The 18,430-nt window shown below is 41.9% G+C and overlaps 1 long non-coding RNA gene across 1 annotated transcript; it reads right to left on the bottom strand.

Annotated features, from left to right (window-relative positions):
- Positions 1 to 1,044: 1,044 nt before the first annotated feature.
- Positions 1,045 to 17,504, bottom strand: LOC116066618. Its single transcript, XR_004109003.2, has 3 exons — positions 17,494 to 17,504; positions 3,790 to 3,800; positions 1,045 to 1,114 (listed from the first exon to the last, which is right to left on the bottom strand). It is a non-coding gene; the product is annotated as an uncharacterized LOC116066618 (long non-coding RNA).
- Between the last annotated feature and the right edge of the window lie 926 nt (positions 17,505 to 18,430).

The following is an 18,430-nucleotide window of genomic DNA, read 5'->3' as shown; positions in this document are numbered from 1 at the left end:
TATTACCTGGGAGCAGACACTGATCATGGCCGCTGACGCTTTACAGCACTTCCATTCATGTGGAGTGGCTCACTTGTGGGCAGCAATTACAGACAAAATGATCCAAACTGGGCCTTGTGATGAAGTAGCTGTACTGACTAAGTGACTAGCTGCACTATTCTTTTTGTGCTTGTGTGCACGCTAGGCTACTATCCTATATGCTTTTAGCTGCTGGGTGAGGGTAAGTGAATGCACTGCGTGGACTAGGAAAAGTCTAATAAGCGATTGAGGTTTCTCTGTGACAGAAAACCTTGACATGCTGTTTGATTTTTGTGTGCTTGATTGATTTTTTTGCACAGTATCATGTAACACAAGGAACGGCATTTATTTGGGAAAATGTCCACGCGGAAAAGCATATTTAGGTAAAGCAACAAGAAAACTCAGAACAGAATAGGCTCAGGAAACTAAAACACCTGGTTAAGTTAGGGAAATATTCTCTTTAGGATTAGTAAAGAGGCACACATTAGCTGAAGGTTTGTGACAGGCTGCAAACTCCCGTGTCCTGCAAGAAAGTCACAAACTACTTTATAGTAGTGGCACTGGAAGTAAATGGTGAGGTGCAGAATTGTCGGATTGGACGTAATACATGGGTTATGGGTTGGGTCAACTATAAATGTACTTCAAAGTAAGTTTGGGTCTGGAAAATGAGATACAATGAGGATGGAATTTGAACCTCTTGACAAAACAATTGCACTTCAAGGTCCATTTAGAAACTCTTCTGAGCTTTCAATCATACCACATGATATTCATCAACAGATTGAGTTTGCCAGTTGTCATGGAATTCTTAGTCCCTTAACCCAGACACATAAACTATTTTTTTTTAAAATTATTATTAATAAAAAGGTTTAACTGTTTTATATCTATGGCCAGACCATACTCCAGCGCTAGAGTAAGGTCTGGCTACACCGACACTCTATTCTGGGATATTGGGAAAAAATGCTCTGGCTTGTTTGTATTTCTTTAAACCAATCATAACCATCCTGAGCGGCGCCAAGCTGTGATAGCGGCGATAGCGAGAGGGTAGGGACATCCTGCGTCAGGCTTTATCCCAGCAATGTATATCTGTTGAGCCAGACTATGGCCTTGTAGATGCTCAAATTTCTGAGCACTTTAAGGACATCTTAGTTCTCGCATTGCCAGACCTCCAGATCGCCACAGTGCTGTGGAGTACGGTCTGATACACCACAGATACATTCTAGAATGGCAACACACAGAGAGGGGACATCCTGCGCATGAGCCACGTGCCAGATGTCAGGCTTTATCCTGGAAATGTACTTCCGTTGGCGCTGATTAATGAGTTGATGTATCCTTTGATGGGGGATGATCTTGTGAATATTTTTCTTAATCTATTATTCAATATTTTATTTGGTAAGATATGCTTGTTTTGCATCCCTCATATTTTTGGTGGTTATTAAGTCGCATGAATAATTGATGGGCTTAATAGAAAAGAAGTGAAGAGTTGTAGTATACCTTGATGCTGTTTCAGAAATGTCTCCATACTAATACAGTGAGGAAAATAAGTATTTGAACACCCTGCTATTTTGCAAGTTCTCCCACTTAGAAATCATGGAGGGGTCTGAAATTGTCATCGTAGGTGCATGTCCACTGTGAGAGACATAATCTAAAAAAAAAAATCCAGAAATCACAATGTATGATTTTTTAACTATTTATTTGTATGATACAACTGCAAATAAGTATTTGAACACCTGAGAAAATCAATGTTAATATTTGGTACAGTAGCCTTTGTTCGCAATTACAGAGGTCAAACGTTTCCTGTAGTTTTTCACCAGGTTTGCACACACTGCAGGAGGGATTTTGGCCCACTCCTCCACACAGATCTTCTCTAGATCAGTCAGGTTTCTGGGCTGTCGCTGAGAAACACGGAGTTTGAGCTCCCTCCAAAGATTCTCTATTGGGTTTAGGTCTGGAGACTGGCTAGGCCACGCCAGAACCTTGATATGCTTCTTACAGAGCCACTCCTTGGTTATCCTGGCTGTGTGCTTCGGGTCATTGTCATGTTGGAAGACCCAGCCTCGACCCATCTTCAATGCTCTGAGGGAAGGAGGTTGTTCCCCAAAATCTCACAATACATGGCCCCGGTCATCCTCTCCTTAATACAGTGCAGTCGCCCTGTCCCATGTGCAGAAAAACACCCCCAAAGCATGATGCTACCACCCCCATGCTTCACAGTAGGGATGGTGTTCTTGGGATGGTACTCATCATTCTTCTTCCTCCAAACACGGTTAGTGGAATTATGACCAAAAAGTTCTATTTTGGTCTCATCTGACCACATGACTTTCTCCCATGACTCCTCTGGATCATCCAAATGGTCATTGGCAAACTTAAGACGGGCCTTGACATGTGCTGGTTTAAGCAGGGGAACCTTCCGTGCCATGCATGATTTCAAACCATGACGTCTTAGTGTATTACCAACAGTAACCTTGGAAACGGTGGTCCCAGCTCTTTTCAGGTCATTGACCAGCTCCTCCCGTGTAGTTCTGGGCTGATTTCTCACCTTTCTTAGGATCATTGGGACCCCACGAGGTGAGATCTTGCATGGAGCCCCAGTCCGAGGGAGATTGACAGTCATGTTTAGCTTCTTCCATTTTCTAATGATTGCTCCAACAGTGGACCTTTTTTCACCAAGCTGCTTGGCAATTTCCCTGTAGCCCTTTCCAGCCTTGTGGAGGTGTACAATTTTGTCTCTAGTGTCTTTGGACAGCTCTTTGGTCTTGGCCATGTTAGTAGTTGGATTCTTACTGATTGTATGGGGTGGACAGGTGTCTTTATGCAGCTAACGACCTCAAACAGGGGCATCTAATTTAGGATAATAAATGGAGTGGAGGTGGACATTTTAAAGGCAGACTAACAGGTCTTTGAGGGTCAGAATTCTAGCTGATAGACAGGTGTTCAAATACTTATTTGCAGCTGTATCATACAAATAAATAGTTAAAAAATCATATATTGTGATTTCTGGATTTTTTTTTTAGATTATGTCTCTCACAGTGGACATGCACCTACGATGACAATTTCAGACCCCTCCATGATTTCTAAGTGGGAGAACTTGCAAAATAGCAGGGTGTTCAAATACTTATTTTCCTCACTGTAATAGTCAAATGCAGCAGGTAATTACTGAAGTGTTAATAACTGAAACTGGCAAAAAAGCACTGGTAATCAGCAGACTGATACCAAATGTCCTGGTATTGATATATCCCTTCAAAAGCCCATATTGGTCTGGCATGTACTGTACATGTCCCTGCACACACGCCCTGCTCCCCTCTCACCATGAGCTCGCCAGTGTGGAGCTGGTGCAACAGGCAGGGCTGTCATTCACAGATCAGAGGCAACAATGGTGCCTTCCTCTGCCTCCTTTGAATATGTCACTGTGGGAACAGCATAATCAACCCCATGTCACCACCAGCTGCTCCATCGGGACCACATTAGAATAAACAACAGGCAAGGAAGAAGCAGAGGTATAAAGAGAGGAGACAAGTGGGTAGGAAAGAAAGCAATACACTTGTCTTGTCTGCCACCAATGGAAAGATGATATTGTTCTGGGTTTTTGGCCCAGAATCAACCCTGTGCTCTATCTGCGGACGCTGGTGAATGAGGAGGCATAAAGCACAACTTGAGCCAGTAACTTAAGGGTGGAAATGCATGCAGAACCTCCTCTGTTCATCTGTGTTGTGCATCACAGCCTTTAATAAAAGAGACCCAGCTGACCTGAACCACTGCAGGCCCCTATCCAACCTTCTCTTGATCTCTAAAATTCAAACAACATCCATGAACCCTTACAATCTAGTTTCAACCTCTAGTTATGACCCTCCCTGCAGCTGACTCTGGATTGCTGAAACATCCTTATCTTTGTTGACCTCATTGCTGCATTCAACATCATCTCCCACCTGACAGCTGGATCACTGGTGTCGCAATGTCATGGTTCTTGTCATATCTTACCGACAGACAACAATATGTCCAACTGAGGACCAGTGTTGGGCAAGTTACTTTTAAAAAGTAATTAGTTACAGTTACTAGTTACTTTTAGTAACTAAATTAGTTATTCAGTTACAAATTATGAAAGTAACTAGTTACTTCAGAAAGTAACTATTACATTACTTTCAAGTAAATTTGTAAATGCTCAAATGTGACCCCACCTCCACCTACCACTCTTTAATGGAACTTAAAATACATGTGCATGTTCAATTATTTATGACAAATCTGAATATTATAATGAAATGGACACTTAATACAATACATTATTAACAGAAACTGTTAGGCCTGCTGCTGCTGCTAGATAGCTCTCTGTCTCTGCTCTTATTAAAAAATCATTAATTGCAGGAGTGAAGTCTGGTGTGCGGGAGTCAGGGTTCCAGCTGCAGCTCATTTACCACAATCACCTCAGCTTTAAATACCCCAGTCAACTTTCCACTCATCGTCAGATCATAGTCAAGATGACCACGTTAGTTTAGCTGCTGACTTCACCAGTTTGTATTAAGCTCTTGTGTGTTTTGCTCGCTCTGATTTGTTCTGTTTTTGCCACAGCTCTTGGAACCTGACTCCTGCTGCCGCTTCACTCCTGCTATCCACCATTCCTGCCATCCTCCATTCCGGCCATCCCCATTCCTGCTCTCCACATTGGATCTCAGGATTATTGGACACAGACCTTGGATATTACGGTATCACTCCCGCTCTGTACCCTGGATCTGAAATCATTGGATTTGGACTTTGCTTTTCCGGTTGCTTTTGATCTTGGACATTTGCAATAAACCTGTTAAACTTCCATTTGGCTCTGTGTTATTGTCTGCACTTGGGTTCAACCTTAGTTTCACTCATAACAAGAAACAGTGTACACAAATCTAAACTATTTTAATGTTGCTGTGGGACAAAGTGAGACTAACCTCCAATCAAATGCCATGTATGTAGATATTATGTTTATATAGTTGATCGATACAAATAGTACAACACCACAACAGGCCACAACTGGGCTAAATTAAATTATGCTTGTTAAGCACTATACCAAAAATAAATAACAAATATATACACTCTTTGTAGTGCAAATAACGTAAGTGGCCTGATCTTTATACGTGTGTGTGTGTGTGTGGGGAGTAGGTGATAGAGCGAGGGAGAAGTGAGAGAGTGACGGCGATTAGCTTTGGAGTGAGTACCGACTCTAGAGTCATAGTAAGAGAAACAAAGTGTCTCCCCTGTTCTTTCTGACCACGGTGGAACATCAGTAGCAGGAAAAGTTAATCATCTCCTTGATTTCATAACACCATACCTGTCTCTCTCTCGTTGACTGACTCGCTTGTGTTGTTCATTGTGTGTCTGACTATGCGTGCTTTCAAACATCCGCCCAACTCTACCTCTGATTGGCTAACATGACATTTTACTCAACCTCAGCCAATCGTCAGCATTTATGTGCTTGTCGTGCACTGCCCACTAACCAAGGAAGAACAGTAAAAAAAAGTATTTGCCTCTCGGCTCAGACTCAGAGATCTCGTTGGTCTGATGAAAAAAAACAGCTTCAAATATAGTAACGCGCCACATTTTTTGGCAGTAACGGTAACGCCGTTATTAAGATGGGAAGAGTAATCAATTAGATTACTCGTTACTGAAAAAAAGTAACGCCGTTAGTAACGCCGTTATTTATAACGCCTGGGCACAACCCTCTGCCACCATTGTGTCCACTTTCACTTCTACACTGATGATACACAGGTCTACATCTCCCTCTAAACCCACCACTGCCCTTTCTCCCACCTTCCTTCACCTGCCTCCAGGATATCAGGAGCTGAATGAGCAGGAACTTTGTGAACATTGGCTCCAAAAAAAAAAACACCCTCTCCAAAGTCTAAGGTCGTTTTCACATCTAAAAGTCTGAACCAAGGTCCGGACCAAGGTTCATGTTTTTGTTACATTGTATACATTTGATCCGGTAAGTTTTGGTTTCAGCTGACTGCTGCTCTCCCCTACTGCTGCGGCTCTTTTTGTTTTGTTGTGATGTTGAGAAGACACGGGAACTTTCTTTCTGCATCATTTATTCAGAGACAAACGGAAGCCTACAATGTACATTTACTACCACTTAACAAATAAACTGCTGATGTATTCTCTGCTCTGAGAGCCGACAGCTGTCTGCTCTGAGCGCATTCACCGTCACTCTGTCATGTACCCTAAGCACGAGCTATTCCTTAAAGGAGGTCCCCCGGTCTTGTAACACGAGGAGAGCCTGCCAGAGCTTCTTTTATTTGGTCCGAAAGTCCGAACCATCCAAAAAATGCTTTCACACTATAAATGAACCGGACCATGGTTCAGTTTGGTCCGGACCGAGACCACCTCTTTTTATCGGACCAAAATTTGGTCTTTTGATCCGGACCGTGGTCCGAGGGAGGTTTCACACCTCTAATTTTGGTTCGGATCAAACTGAAAAGTCCGAAAGTCCGGACCAAATGAGGTAGGTGTGAAAACGCCCTAAAACAAACACCACATCCCCAGACATCACTTCGATGGATAACACCCTTTTCTCTGCTACTCACATAAAAAAACATCACCTGGACTACTTTATTCCACCTCCGCAACATTTCCAGGCTCTGCCCATTTCTGACTCTATCCTGCACTGGAGTTTTGGTCCATGCATTCATCACATCCCAGATTGACTACTGTACCGCTTTTCTCTCCGACCTTTCCTCCAAACTACTCAACAGGCTCCAAATCATTCAGGACTCGGCTGCCCGGATCATTACCCGCACCAAATCATCCAACGGCACTGGCTCCCTGTCTAAAACCTGAGCGACTACAAGAACTTATCTCTCTGACCTCCTCCAGGGGTACTCCGGCTCCCTTCGATCATCCTTAGCTGGTCTTCTGACCATCCCCATCTCACGCCTCAGCACAGGGGTGCTAGGGCTTTCAGCTGCACTGTTCCCAGGCTCTGGAACTCCCTGCTCCCACACATTTAAAAGGCTGACACCATAACAACATTAAAATCCCACCTCAAAACTCACCTGTTCAAACTGGCCTACTCGTTCTTACACCCACCCTCTCTGTCCGATTCCCTTTAGCCTCACAATGTTAATGTTTTTACATGTGCTCACCCTACGTCTCTTGTTTTGTGATTGTCTGTAGTGGTGTCTTGTTTCAATGTTTTTACCTATACAGATGGATGTCCCGAAAGACGCCCTAAAATAAATTGCATTATAATTATTATTATTATTATTATTTTTATTAGACTGATCATGCTACTGTATGTTCAGGGAGAAACTTCTTTTATGTAGCTCTGATACCCTTTTGGAATAGTTCAAGTCTACGGCACCTTATTTCAGAGCAGGATTTTCCCTTGCAACTTCTCTCATTTTTGATAGTGTTTTTTTCATGCACATAATTGTGTGCAAACATTTAATACAGTGGCATTGATTTACCAGCATCTCCTTGGATTGAAGATAATGGGGAAGGCAAGAGAAAGACGGATGGAGACAAAAGTAGTCCAAGCACCATGCCCACAAGAGCTACCATTGTTCTTTAGTATGAACGATTTCAGGCAGGGGAAATGTTTTACAACAACGGAGTGTCCTTGGAAAACTCAGACAGAATATGAATGGAGGTTTTGTCATCATCTTTGACAAAGGACCAGTATTACCTGTACAGAGGAGGCTATGCTTCCAATTTATCCGAGGTCAAACACAGACCGGCCAAAATGTAACATTTTGAGGCAAGCATGACTCCAAAAAGCATCCCCAAAAAAAAACAAAAGTAAAAATGTGCTGAAGTCACCTTGAATAAATATTGAGGGAGTGAAATTTCCTGCCACCATTTGCCATATGCTGTAAATTACATTAAATATAGGTTGTTTAATGCATATACCTCTCCCTATTCATCCTGTTTGAAGTGTCCTTTCACTAGCCAGGATCTCTTCTCGTCTCCAGTACCTGTGAATTATACAAGATGATGCGTTCGCCATTAATTTTATGAGTCCAATGTAGTCGCTAGTAATCCCATTATAACATGTCTGTTAGTACAATAGCCAGATATGGCTTGAATAAGGGAAACCTTTCTTTGCCTCAAAGGTAGGCTGTCTTCCAAATTACTTCTTCAGAAGTTAAAAGGCCCGCTGCCTAATCAGTCTATTATACCAGGCTAATAGATGACCAGTAATTGCAACTAATAACTTATTACTCATCTACACAAATATTCTAATAGCTTGTATTTAGAAGCCATTTTTTTTCAATGGACATAGTAAGATGGAGGGGGGTCCTATTCACAAGCCAGACAGTCAGCAACACAAAGAAATACTCCCACAAAGGAAGCTGAGAAAGCAACCTGTAGCATGTTTTTTTCTTCTATTAGCTGGATTAATATCTAACCTTATTCATGGGGATGTGAAACCTCAGCTTCGTCTTCATCTCCAGAGCTGTCTAGCAGCAGGGCTTTGTTTGGTACCGCGGGCCCCTTTTAAGAGAGAGAGATGGTGCAGGGAATTATAGATAATGTCCTCTATCCTCTCCCCCAGCTTGCCTGCTAGGCCTCAGACACAGAGCTCAGTGGGGACCAGAGAGGTAGACACACTGTACATGATTCGGGCTACAGCAGCCATTGTAGTCCTGACAGGGCTCACAGGTGGAAATGCATTCAGTCACAGCCAGGCGGTGACAAATTACCCACAAGACAAAATAATAAAGCCTAGCGTGCCGTACATGGCGCTCATATTTGTGTTGTTACAGTATCTGTTGTGATGGGAAAATGTTAATTTTTCATGATCTATAAAATGCCAAAAAAAATTAAGATAACAATAAATTTGTATACACATGCTGAGCATCAGCAGTGTTAGGCAAGTTCGTTTTTTTTTTTTATTAAATGTCATTACATATTACAAACTTACTTAATAATCACTTTGCTTTTGTTACTCAGCCCAGCTCCAAGGTGATTTGGTTTCACAAGCCGTCAGTCTACGTTTTGGAGTTATTTACAGATCGTCGACAGCTAGCTTAACGTTATAGCCCCATGAAGTGACTGCACATAGTTCTCCAGAAATTCATGGTGAAGTCACAGGGCTCGTACAACCTCAAACTCTAAACCTATGGGCTGGTCTGAGTCAAAACGTCCAGGGCCATTTTTCATTTGCAGTCCCACCATGGTCTCCTCATTGTAGCCACCCCGAACATCCTGTCTGTGTGCCAAGCTAACACATGCCAGGCCACCCTGTCAACTGAACAAGCTGACCCCCAAACTGTCGGAGTAACAAGACATTAGTGAGATAGTAGTAGTAGTAATGTAAACTACTGAATTTCTAATTTTAATCCTTTACATTTGTAACTAAATAAAAGAATCACATTACTGCAACGCCTAGTTCACACTACACGACTGGTTAGATCGCTGTGCTGTTACACAACACAACTTGCATGTGGAGTCTCCAAGTTGACAAGGGGGTCACACACTTGAACTTCCTCTTTCACCAGGAGGAATCCCTGATGAGTATTTTTTGACTTCAAATGACTTTTTGTCACGAAAACACATGCGAGAAGTGACATGAGAAATGGTGTAATACCACCACACACACAGCCACAGGATTTTTGTTCAAGCAATTTGTGAAACTTTTCTTGTTTCCACATGTCTTTACTATTTATAGCTTTTTTCATCTAGCTGCAACAACAACGTTGGTCAGTGTTGCAAATGCAACACGTACAGTAAAGTGCCTGTTGTTTTATGCGACCCCTCCCCAAGGTTTTCCCTCAATCCGTGTCTTGCACTCTCATTGGCTGTAGCTTACTGACAGACTCCCTGACAGGTCAAAATATTTGGCTTGCTAGATATCTGGGATGCGTCTGGGATGCGTCTGGGATGCCGCCGAGTCAACACCGATTTGCCTTTTGTCGGAGATCTCCAAAAACTGTTGGCGAGTGGAAAATCCGGTTTTCAGTCATGTAGTGTGAACTAGGCACAAATATTACTAAGCAGCGCGTTAAACTGATATACTGAGCATCAGTTCCATTTTTATTAAAAGTTGCATGTTTAACAAATATGTCATGGTCTACAAACATACTTTGGACTTATCTACATTTGGGAGGAAGCATCACTAACAAATATGTTTATTGACTGCAGTGCATTGAGGATTGAATGGGCAAAGTACAATAGCGGTAGTTAAAGGGGCAGGACACACAAAAACCCACTGGGAGTATACAGCCCCCGCTGATCAATGACCTCATCCAGAGTCAGTTTCTTTTTCAAAGGCGGCGAGACCAAAGAGCACTGAAGCCTTTTCAGCCCTGCAGATAACAAACCAACACCAGACACCCAATAAAGAGACTTCCACTTCATTTAAAAGCAATTAATATTCTTGGCCGGCCGGCGTGATCCCTTTGGTGTGGCAGGTCTGTACACGCCCCCTGCACTGTAATGGAGTTGACTGGTTAACTTTGAGTCTGTGGCCACAGTGTTGGCTGCCTGGGTGAGAGCACTGATGCACAGTGGGACACAGTGTTTAGATCAGAGTGAATGGACCTGTCTCACAGCCCACTGCACCCCAAAAGAGCCACCTCTTCACCATCTCTTTCTCTATGCGTGTCTCGCTCTTACCATCTCTCTCTGTGCCTTACCCGTCCTCTTTCTCTCTTCCACGTTCTCTCAGAGTCTATCTTGGCCTTTGTTTCCTTTTTTCCTCCTATTCTTTCTTGTTTTAGGTCTCTTCTTCAGTCTGTATGAATTGGCTTTCAAAAGGAGCAAGGGTTTAAATAGTTAGCCTTTGTAATGTTTGGTAATGATTGTCCCCTGAGGATGTGAAAGAGAAAAGGGAAAATATATTTTGTTCCTTTAGGCACACACACCCTTGCCCACAACACAAGGTTATTATAGTCAAATAGTTAGGTGATGGAGTTCACATTTGTTAAATATAATGAATTGAACACATTTACTTTCATTGCATTTGAATATAGGGCAGAAATACAATAATACAATTCATGACAGCCTCGTGGACCATTGGATTTTTCATATAAATAATTCTGACTTATAACTCTGACAAGTGTCTTCAATTTGACTATTCGCTTGAATGAAAACCTGGACCTCTCACAGTTGAGTAGCTGAGAAAAACACAGTCTAGATTGACATGGCAATGACACCATGAGTGAAAGACACAACACGGTAAAAACAGACACTGAAAAGAAAATGAGAATAAACTAAAGTCAGAGTGGAGTCAAGTGGTGCTTTGAGCTAAATGCTAATGGCTGCATGCTAACATACTCACAATGACAAGGCTTACATTCTGATGTATAATGTTTACCATGTTCACCATCTTGTTGTTTAGCCTGTTGGACAAATTGACATTGTGATTTAATGATAGATGGAAAGTTAGAGCATCACTGAAGTGATTGCAATTTATTCTGAGGGGGACATGGAAGTCTGTAGTTGTCAAGACATTATACTAAAAGTCTAAAACGTCAACCTCATGGTGGTGCCAGAGAAATGGTCAAGGGATAATCAAAGTCAAATTCATCCTCTGGGGTTCATGAATGTCTAAAATTCCATGGCAATAAAACAAAACGTCAATATATTTCAGTCTGGACCAAAGTGGTGGACCAACCAACTGACCTGCCTTCCTATGAGCCTAATCTCTAGCATGGCTCAATAGGAAAATCAAGGTGGAAACCTATGGAGTCTCAGGGAGAACATGTAAATATAAGATAGCAATAGTGACCTATACGGTATATGCTGTAATTGAGAACTTCATAAAATGAAAAACAAAGCATAGCTGAGGGTTTTGTTGCCGTTGCTCGCCTGCTGTGTGTATATTTAGAAGAATGTTAAGTTAAACCATCACTAAGTTTATGCATAAAGTGATCAGGTTGCACCATTGAAACAATTTAATGAATTTAATGAATGTCTTACTGTAGTTGGAAACATATCTTAGTCAAATATAAAAAATTGGTCCTGAGTGATCACAAGTAAACAGCTGTAGGAACGTGGGTTCACACAGTAGTAGTAGTAAAATGTGTTTCCAAATGCATCTTGACTTCCCCGCTCTATATGCAAATGAACACGTACATCATTTCAGTTTACATATAGGCTGGTTGTGTGTGTGTGTGTGTGTGTGTGTGTGTGTGTGTGTGTGTGTGTGTGTGTGTGTAAAATTCAATTCTTACTCTCACATAAATCATACATTAGAACGTGCGATGACTAATGAAAAAGCGCTGCCTACAGTCATTTAAAAAAATCTATATAGTAATCAATTGGCTATCCTGGCTGTTAATGACCTACATGGAAAAAGTGTAAATTGCTGTGTGTTACAGGTACACTAATGGCCAATGGGCGTCAATCATCTTGCAACAATGGCACCCAGAATTTGCAAGCAAGCAGGAATGCAGAAAGACACTAATCACTGCCTCCGCAGCACCACGATTCAGAAACTATCCGATGCAGGTCTTGAAACAAGAGAGATCATTGGCAAAAGTGGCCACGAGTGCGAAACCTCTCTCCAAAACTATTGCCAACTGAAACTCGATGAGCGCAGTTAGCGGAGCGATAACCTTGCCACGACAAGCAATACACCTCCATCGAACAAGAAATGCAAGCCTACAAGCAGTTTTCAAAGTCATCCTACTGACGTTGGACAGTTTTTCAGTGGCTGCGCAATCAATGGCAACATACAAATTAATGTAAATAAATAGCCAGATATGTATTCAATATAACACTAGCCTGTGATGCAAAAAGAAATATGGTAGCTGCTAGGCTATGTTCCATAGCAACCACCTCAGCATCCAGCCCAGGAGAGACTATTTTTTTGTAAATTGTTTTTTAATTAATAAAAATATGTTTACATTGTAATGTTACTTTCATGTTGTCATACTTGATGTTTTATAAAAGCAATAGCTCTCTTCAGTCCATGTTGTGATTACATCACAGTTAAGTGACGTTGTTAGTATTTCACACTTTTCTGATTGAAATAACAAATGTGGATTTTCTTTTTCATGGTTTTCAATTTAGACCAAACAGCTAAACTAATGCGAAATAAAAAAAAGAGAGACTGCTGGAGTGTTTGCTGTGAATAAAAGTGACATTTTGATTACTTCTACAGTGATTTACTTTCTTTAATGTAAACGGAGCACACATACGCTACATGCTACATACGCAACAACGCAGCAGCAAATCTCCTTGGGGATTATAGAGAAAGCTTTGGCTACAGAGAATCCAGCAAGTTGGATGGTAATGACCAGTGCATTAGCAGTTGCCTGGTTGTTTAGTAGGCTGAAGGTAATGAGGAAATCAATGAACCACATTCAACACATCTTTAGCCACAGACACAACTAAAAGAGCTTTTTTTTTAGTAGTACAGCTCATTCATTCTCAGTACTGGTAACATCTTCCTAACAGTCCCGTACCAAACACATGACACGGAATAACTCAAATCTGAATGCACTGGTTGAGTCACAACTTAACAATGTCAACAAGGATGGTAAGTTGATCAGTTAACTGTTACTCCCTTTTGACTGGCGTAAGCAGCCTGTCAATAGTAGCTTGTAGCAGCCTGCAGGCTTCAATTAAATCCAACTTTTAACCCGCCAGTCAGTCGATCAGAGCTAGACCTGCTATACTTTTACTGCCTCATACTTTCTCTCACTCTGCTCCACATCCATACGGTGTACTAAAGAACTTCTATGTAATGTTACAGCTCGTCCTGACAAATGTACACATTGCCGTAGTGACTGAGAAGCTCTGCAGACTTTGAATTAAATTATTTTTAATACAAGGATGTAATGCTATGTGTAATTATGTTTCCATTCATAAGAGGTAAATAATGTGCTTAATATCTGTCCGCCAAAAGAGAGTTAGCTTAGCCAGAGACGTTTTAGAACCGAGACGCCCCAACTCAGAGTAATTTCCTGTATTTGTGTCCCGTGGGTTTCACTACTGCCACGGCAGCCTGGGTGTATTAATTCCAATGGGAGGATTAAATGTAAACACAGATTATGACCGATTCTTTCGCCCCATAGTCACCAAAGTAAATATTGGACCCGTTTTTCACAAGCCACATATCTCCCGAACATTCTGACACTAAAATGGCATTTTTCCGACAAATCAGGAGAAATCATACTTCTTTCGAGACCTGTTTCTGACTCAGCAACAAACTCTCACGAGATCTGGCAACACAGAGACTATACTCATATATTTCTATATCAGCAACTAACGTTCACAAATGGCATAACAAAACTAATTTTCGTTGTGCTAAATATGTTTTTTTCAGGTGTGTAAATATCTAATATCTAATGTATGCAAAGAAGTTTTCCACCATCCACATGATGTTCACTATACGTTCAAACGAGGCCACGCCCATTTAGGAGACAGGAAGTGTGTACCGTTTCATACCATTGATTGCAGCTTGTAATAATCTTTAGTTATAGAACAGCTTTGGCTAAGCTTATTTTAATTTAGCTAACCGTCTCTTAGCTTACCTTAACTTAGCTTAGCTTAGTTTAGTGTGAAGACTAGAAGCAGGGGAAACAGCTAGCCTGGAGAGTGGTATCAATCTTATCATGGGTATGAAATGATGTTTTGTGTGGTGTTTGTGGTTTCCATCATCTTAATGTGGGTTTATGCTTGTTGTTTGCTCATGTTTGTTGAGGTATTTCTTTGTTTTTCTTTATTTTTTGGCGTCATATCACATGGTCAACGATAGAATGAGACAGAAACATTGGTGGACTGAGAGTGGAGTGACATGAGATAAAGGTCTTAATTTGGTCATAGTCAGGCCATTTTGTCCATCATTAAAGTTAAGAACATGCTTCTTCTGAATGTGAATTTGGTTTATTGTTTTTGTGCTTTTGTGAGCATCGTGTTTTTGGTGTGTCTGCCAGCGGGCAAGGCACCACTTCACATTTACTTTGTCAGATGTCCATCATTGCCAAGAGGTCCACATGTGTACCTCGGATGGATTCTTCACTGAGATACTGAATGTACCAATCCTGTCTGATTTAGCCATAATATCAGTGTATTTATTTTATACAATCTGTGTGTTAATGTGTGGGCTTGAATGTAACTTAGACATGAATAGACTCCAGAGCTCACAGACCTGACTGCTTGATGTGAGGGACCAAAACAATAGGGTTATAGTTTTCAGAAACCTGCACAAATGAAAATTCGTCCTCATTATTCATGACATCAAACAGGGCTGGGGCCCGAAGCGGGCTCATTTGCAGCTGAATGTGGGAGGCAGTGGAGACAGTGGCCTGTTTAGCATGTGTTTGTGTTGCAGAGATGGTGGAGGGATGGAGGAGGAGAGGGTACCAGTGAGCCACAGCTGGTGTGCCACAGTCTCAACCTTCTACCTGCTCCCATCACAACTGACAGGCTGGGCCACAACCAGGGACTAATAGTCCTGCTGTTACCATAGTCAAGGCCGTGGACTCGGCCTCGCTACCTTACTGTCTGCTTGTTTGTCAATCTGAGCCTGAGTTGTCAGCTGGTCTTTCGAGCCTGTCTGCTCACCTGTCTGCCTTAGCAAGAATGACTACAAATTCCAGCAGGGGCGGAACAGGGGGGGGGTCGCTCCTGGGGCTCCATCGCCGAAGGTTTTCTTAAAAGCCTCGAGCCTTACAGGGTTTTAAAATTACTTAAACGTAGTGTTCAGTTACTGGGGGAATACTGCCATTCATTCTGTGAACTCTACTCTAGCATAGTATAAGAAAAATAGGATTCAAGATTAGTAATGCTGTTGCCAAACTCCTATCCTACCTATGTTATGTAGCCTAACTTAAGAATAATAAAACCAGACATGTTCTGTCCCTTTTTAGGTGGCAGGAGTGAAAATCAGTCAACATTTGTTCTGTCCTGGTTTTAAAGTGATGACAGTTGGAGAACACATAGATACCAAAAATGATGTAGGCTCTATGGCATGATTGTTTTTCTTGGTATCTATCATGTGTTTCCCAAATGATGTACAGATACAGTTCATTGCAGAGACATTCAATTCTTTCCAATTGCTTGAAAAATAGTGCATATAGCTGCAGTAAATGGAGGAAAAATCTCCCTCCAGACCCTTGGTTGGCTGAATTCCAGTACATGGTGTTCCCTTGGTATAATGCAGGGTTGTGTCCTCCTTAATTTGTCCCTAAAATAAAGCCAGTTCCTCTTACCTTTACGCTACAGGCAGTGAAGTGCAGATGTCCAGCTGTCCATCTTTCCAATTACAACTTGTGTCCTTCCCTACCTCCCTGTAAAACGCCCTACAGTTGTGTCTATCCATGTCAATATGCATTAGGGTGTCTTTTTATGGTCCTCCATGCTTTTTGTACTTGTATGTGTGTGTCTCTGCAGCGCTGTGAAACCAGCTGTGTATGTTCACTCTGCCTGGTTTACCTGCTCCAGGAGAGCAGGCTGCCAGCAGCAGCCCCGTCACTTCAAATCCACTCTGTCAATCCCCCATCACTGCCAGGAGGTCTGCATGTCGGACACTGGGTGTACAGCTGGGTCATTTTAACTTGAAGGTGGTGCGTATGGGTTTGTGTGCATATGTGCTCGTGGAGCCATTTGTTCCATCTCTTTCAAGCTCTCTCTGACCAGATGTGCGTGTTGACTCTACCTGCATTCATCTCCTGGTCTACCTGCTCCAGGAGAGCAGGCTGCCAGCAGCGGAGCAGTCACTCCGCATCAGCTCTGTCAAACCAAAAACAGGCTGAGAAACTGAGACAAGCATTCGCTGCCCCCCTGTCAAAGACACGTTTTTATTTTACCAACTGCGCTTCAACTGAAATATTCAGCTGTGTAGCAAATCTTGCGCTGCATGCTTAGAAAAGAATGTTTTCTCCTGTACATGTTAGTCAATACAGGACTTGGACTGTGGCCTTGAAATAAGAACAGGTAGCATCACATTATGTTTTCTAGTTTTTTTTCTCTCCTCTTTGTCTGTGCGCCATTGTGAGAAAAACAGGTGCTGCAGTAGACTGAAAAAAAACATTATGATTAGTACAAGGACTAATCAATCTTTTTCCTTGCTGATGGCAGATATTTTATACTCTAACCAGTGGCTTAGTCCTGGTCCTTAATGGGGCTTTTAGATGTCTGCCCTGCCATGTATTTACAAGCCTTCATCTAGTGTCTCGGCTCAAATAACGGACTTGACGGCTCTTGCTGCTTAAAACCACAACTCTAGAAGTTACACAATTTTTATCATATCAAATCCAATTTCTGATTCTACTTATGTTTGGCATTTATTCTACTTTAGCCATTAAATAAAATGTACACTCATTAAAGGTGCTCTAAGTGATGTTGGGTGACGTCACTTCTTGTTGATGTTTGAAGTATTGTCAAACACAACGGAGGCTAGCTCGCCCCTCCCTCCTCCTCATCCCGTCCCCTCCCCCTCCCTTCCGTGCTTCCTGAAACATGAATGAATCATGAACGCATTGTGGAAGTAGCCTACGTGCTAACACTGCTGCGGTGATGGGCTCAACTAACTCCTTCTTGTCGGTTATTGGCTGGAACACTGTTTGTTATGTTTGGTGGTGCAGGTTGGCGCAGTTTGTTTTTGTTGGTGTTTGTGGAGCCTGGGCTGTCTACACAGACCGCGTTTTTTTACAATGTGTTCAGGGGACAGCTAGCCTATAGTGTGACCAAAAATGTTGTTGCCTAAAAAACGTGTGACATCGCTTAGAGCACCTTTAGTTATCTCTCTAAAGACAAAAATCCCAATGTTTGTTTACAATCATTTCCTGGTAGAAAAACCCCTGCGTCCCATACATACAATTTAAAGCTATAGTGCATAGTTTCTGTCGCCCTCATGAGGAATTCTAAGTAATGACAACACCACTGTTCTTGCATCCACATGACGCAAGCCTTCCGTAATCGCGCACCGCCCCCACCCCTCCTCCACAGTTGCCTGTTGCCACGGAGGACACGGAGTATTATAAAAACATGATGGACTCTTCAGAAAAGTTAATTAGCTTCACTCGAGTTTCTGCGTGTGAAAGTCGCCGGACGACACCATGTTCTAAACATAGCCATGCTGAGAAATACAGAGAGAGATGTGTGGAGCTGATAGTCTTAATTAGCTTTGTAGCAACTCATTTGGCAATGGCTTGAATGTAACAGAAGTTCATTATTATCAAAAAGTTACTCATTAAAGCTTTAAAGGCGCTGAACAAACAGGGGGCGAGGAACAACTAGATATACTCTCATTTCATTCATCTAAAATGCATGTTTAATGTTTTCATATGTCAAAACTTTTACTAACATTAGCTTGGAGACCTAACTTTCCTGTTGGGCCACAGACTGAAGAAAATGATTATTAATAATAATAATGATAATAATGATACCCTCAGTAACCACAGGTATTGCTATATATCAAGCACAACTGTAATCTTATGATTATGAACTTTAAATACATGTTTTTTTTACTCTGCTTGGAATAATAATTTGGGTT

The sequence above is a fragment of the Sander lucioperca genome, chromosome 10 (genome assembly GCF_008315115.2).
Source record: "Sander lucioperca isolate FBNREF2018 chromosome 10, SLUC_FBN_1.2, whole genome shotgun sequence".
In the NCBI taxonomy this organism is placed as follows: Eukaryota; Metazoa; Chordata; class Actinopteri; order Perciformes; family Percidae; genus Sander; species Sander lucioperca.
Note: the sequence above shows the minus strand (reverse complement) of the source record. Positions and strands in the feature narration are given on the sequence as shown.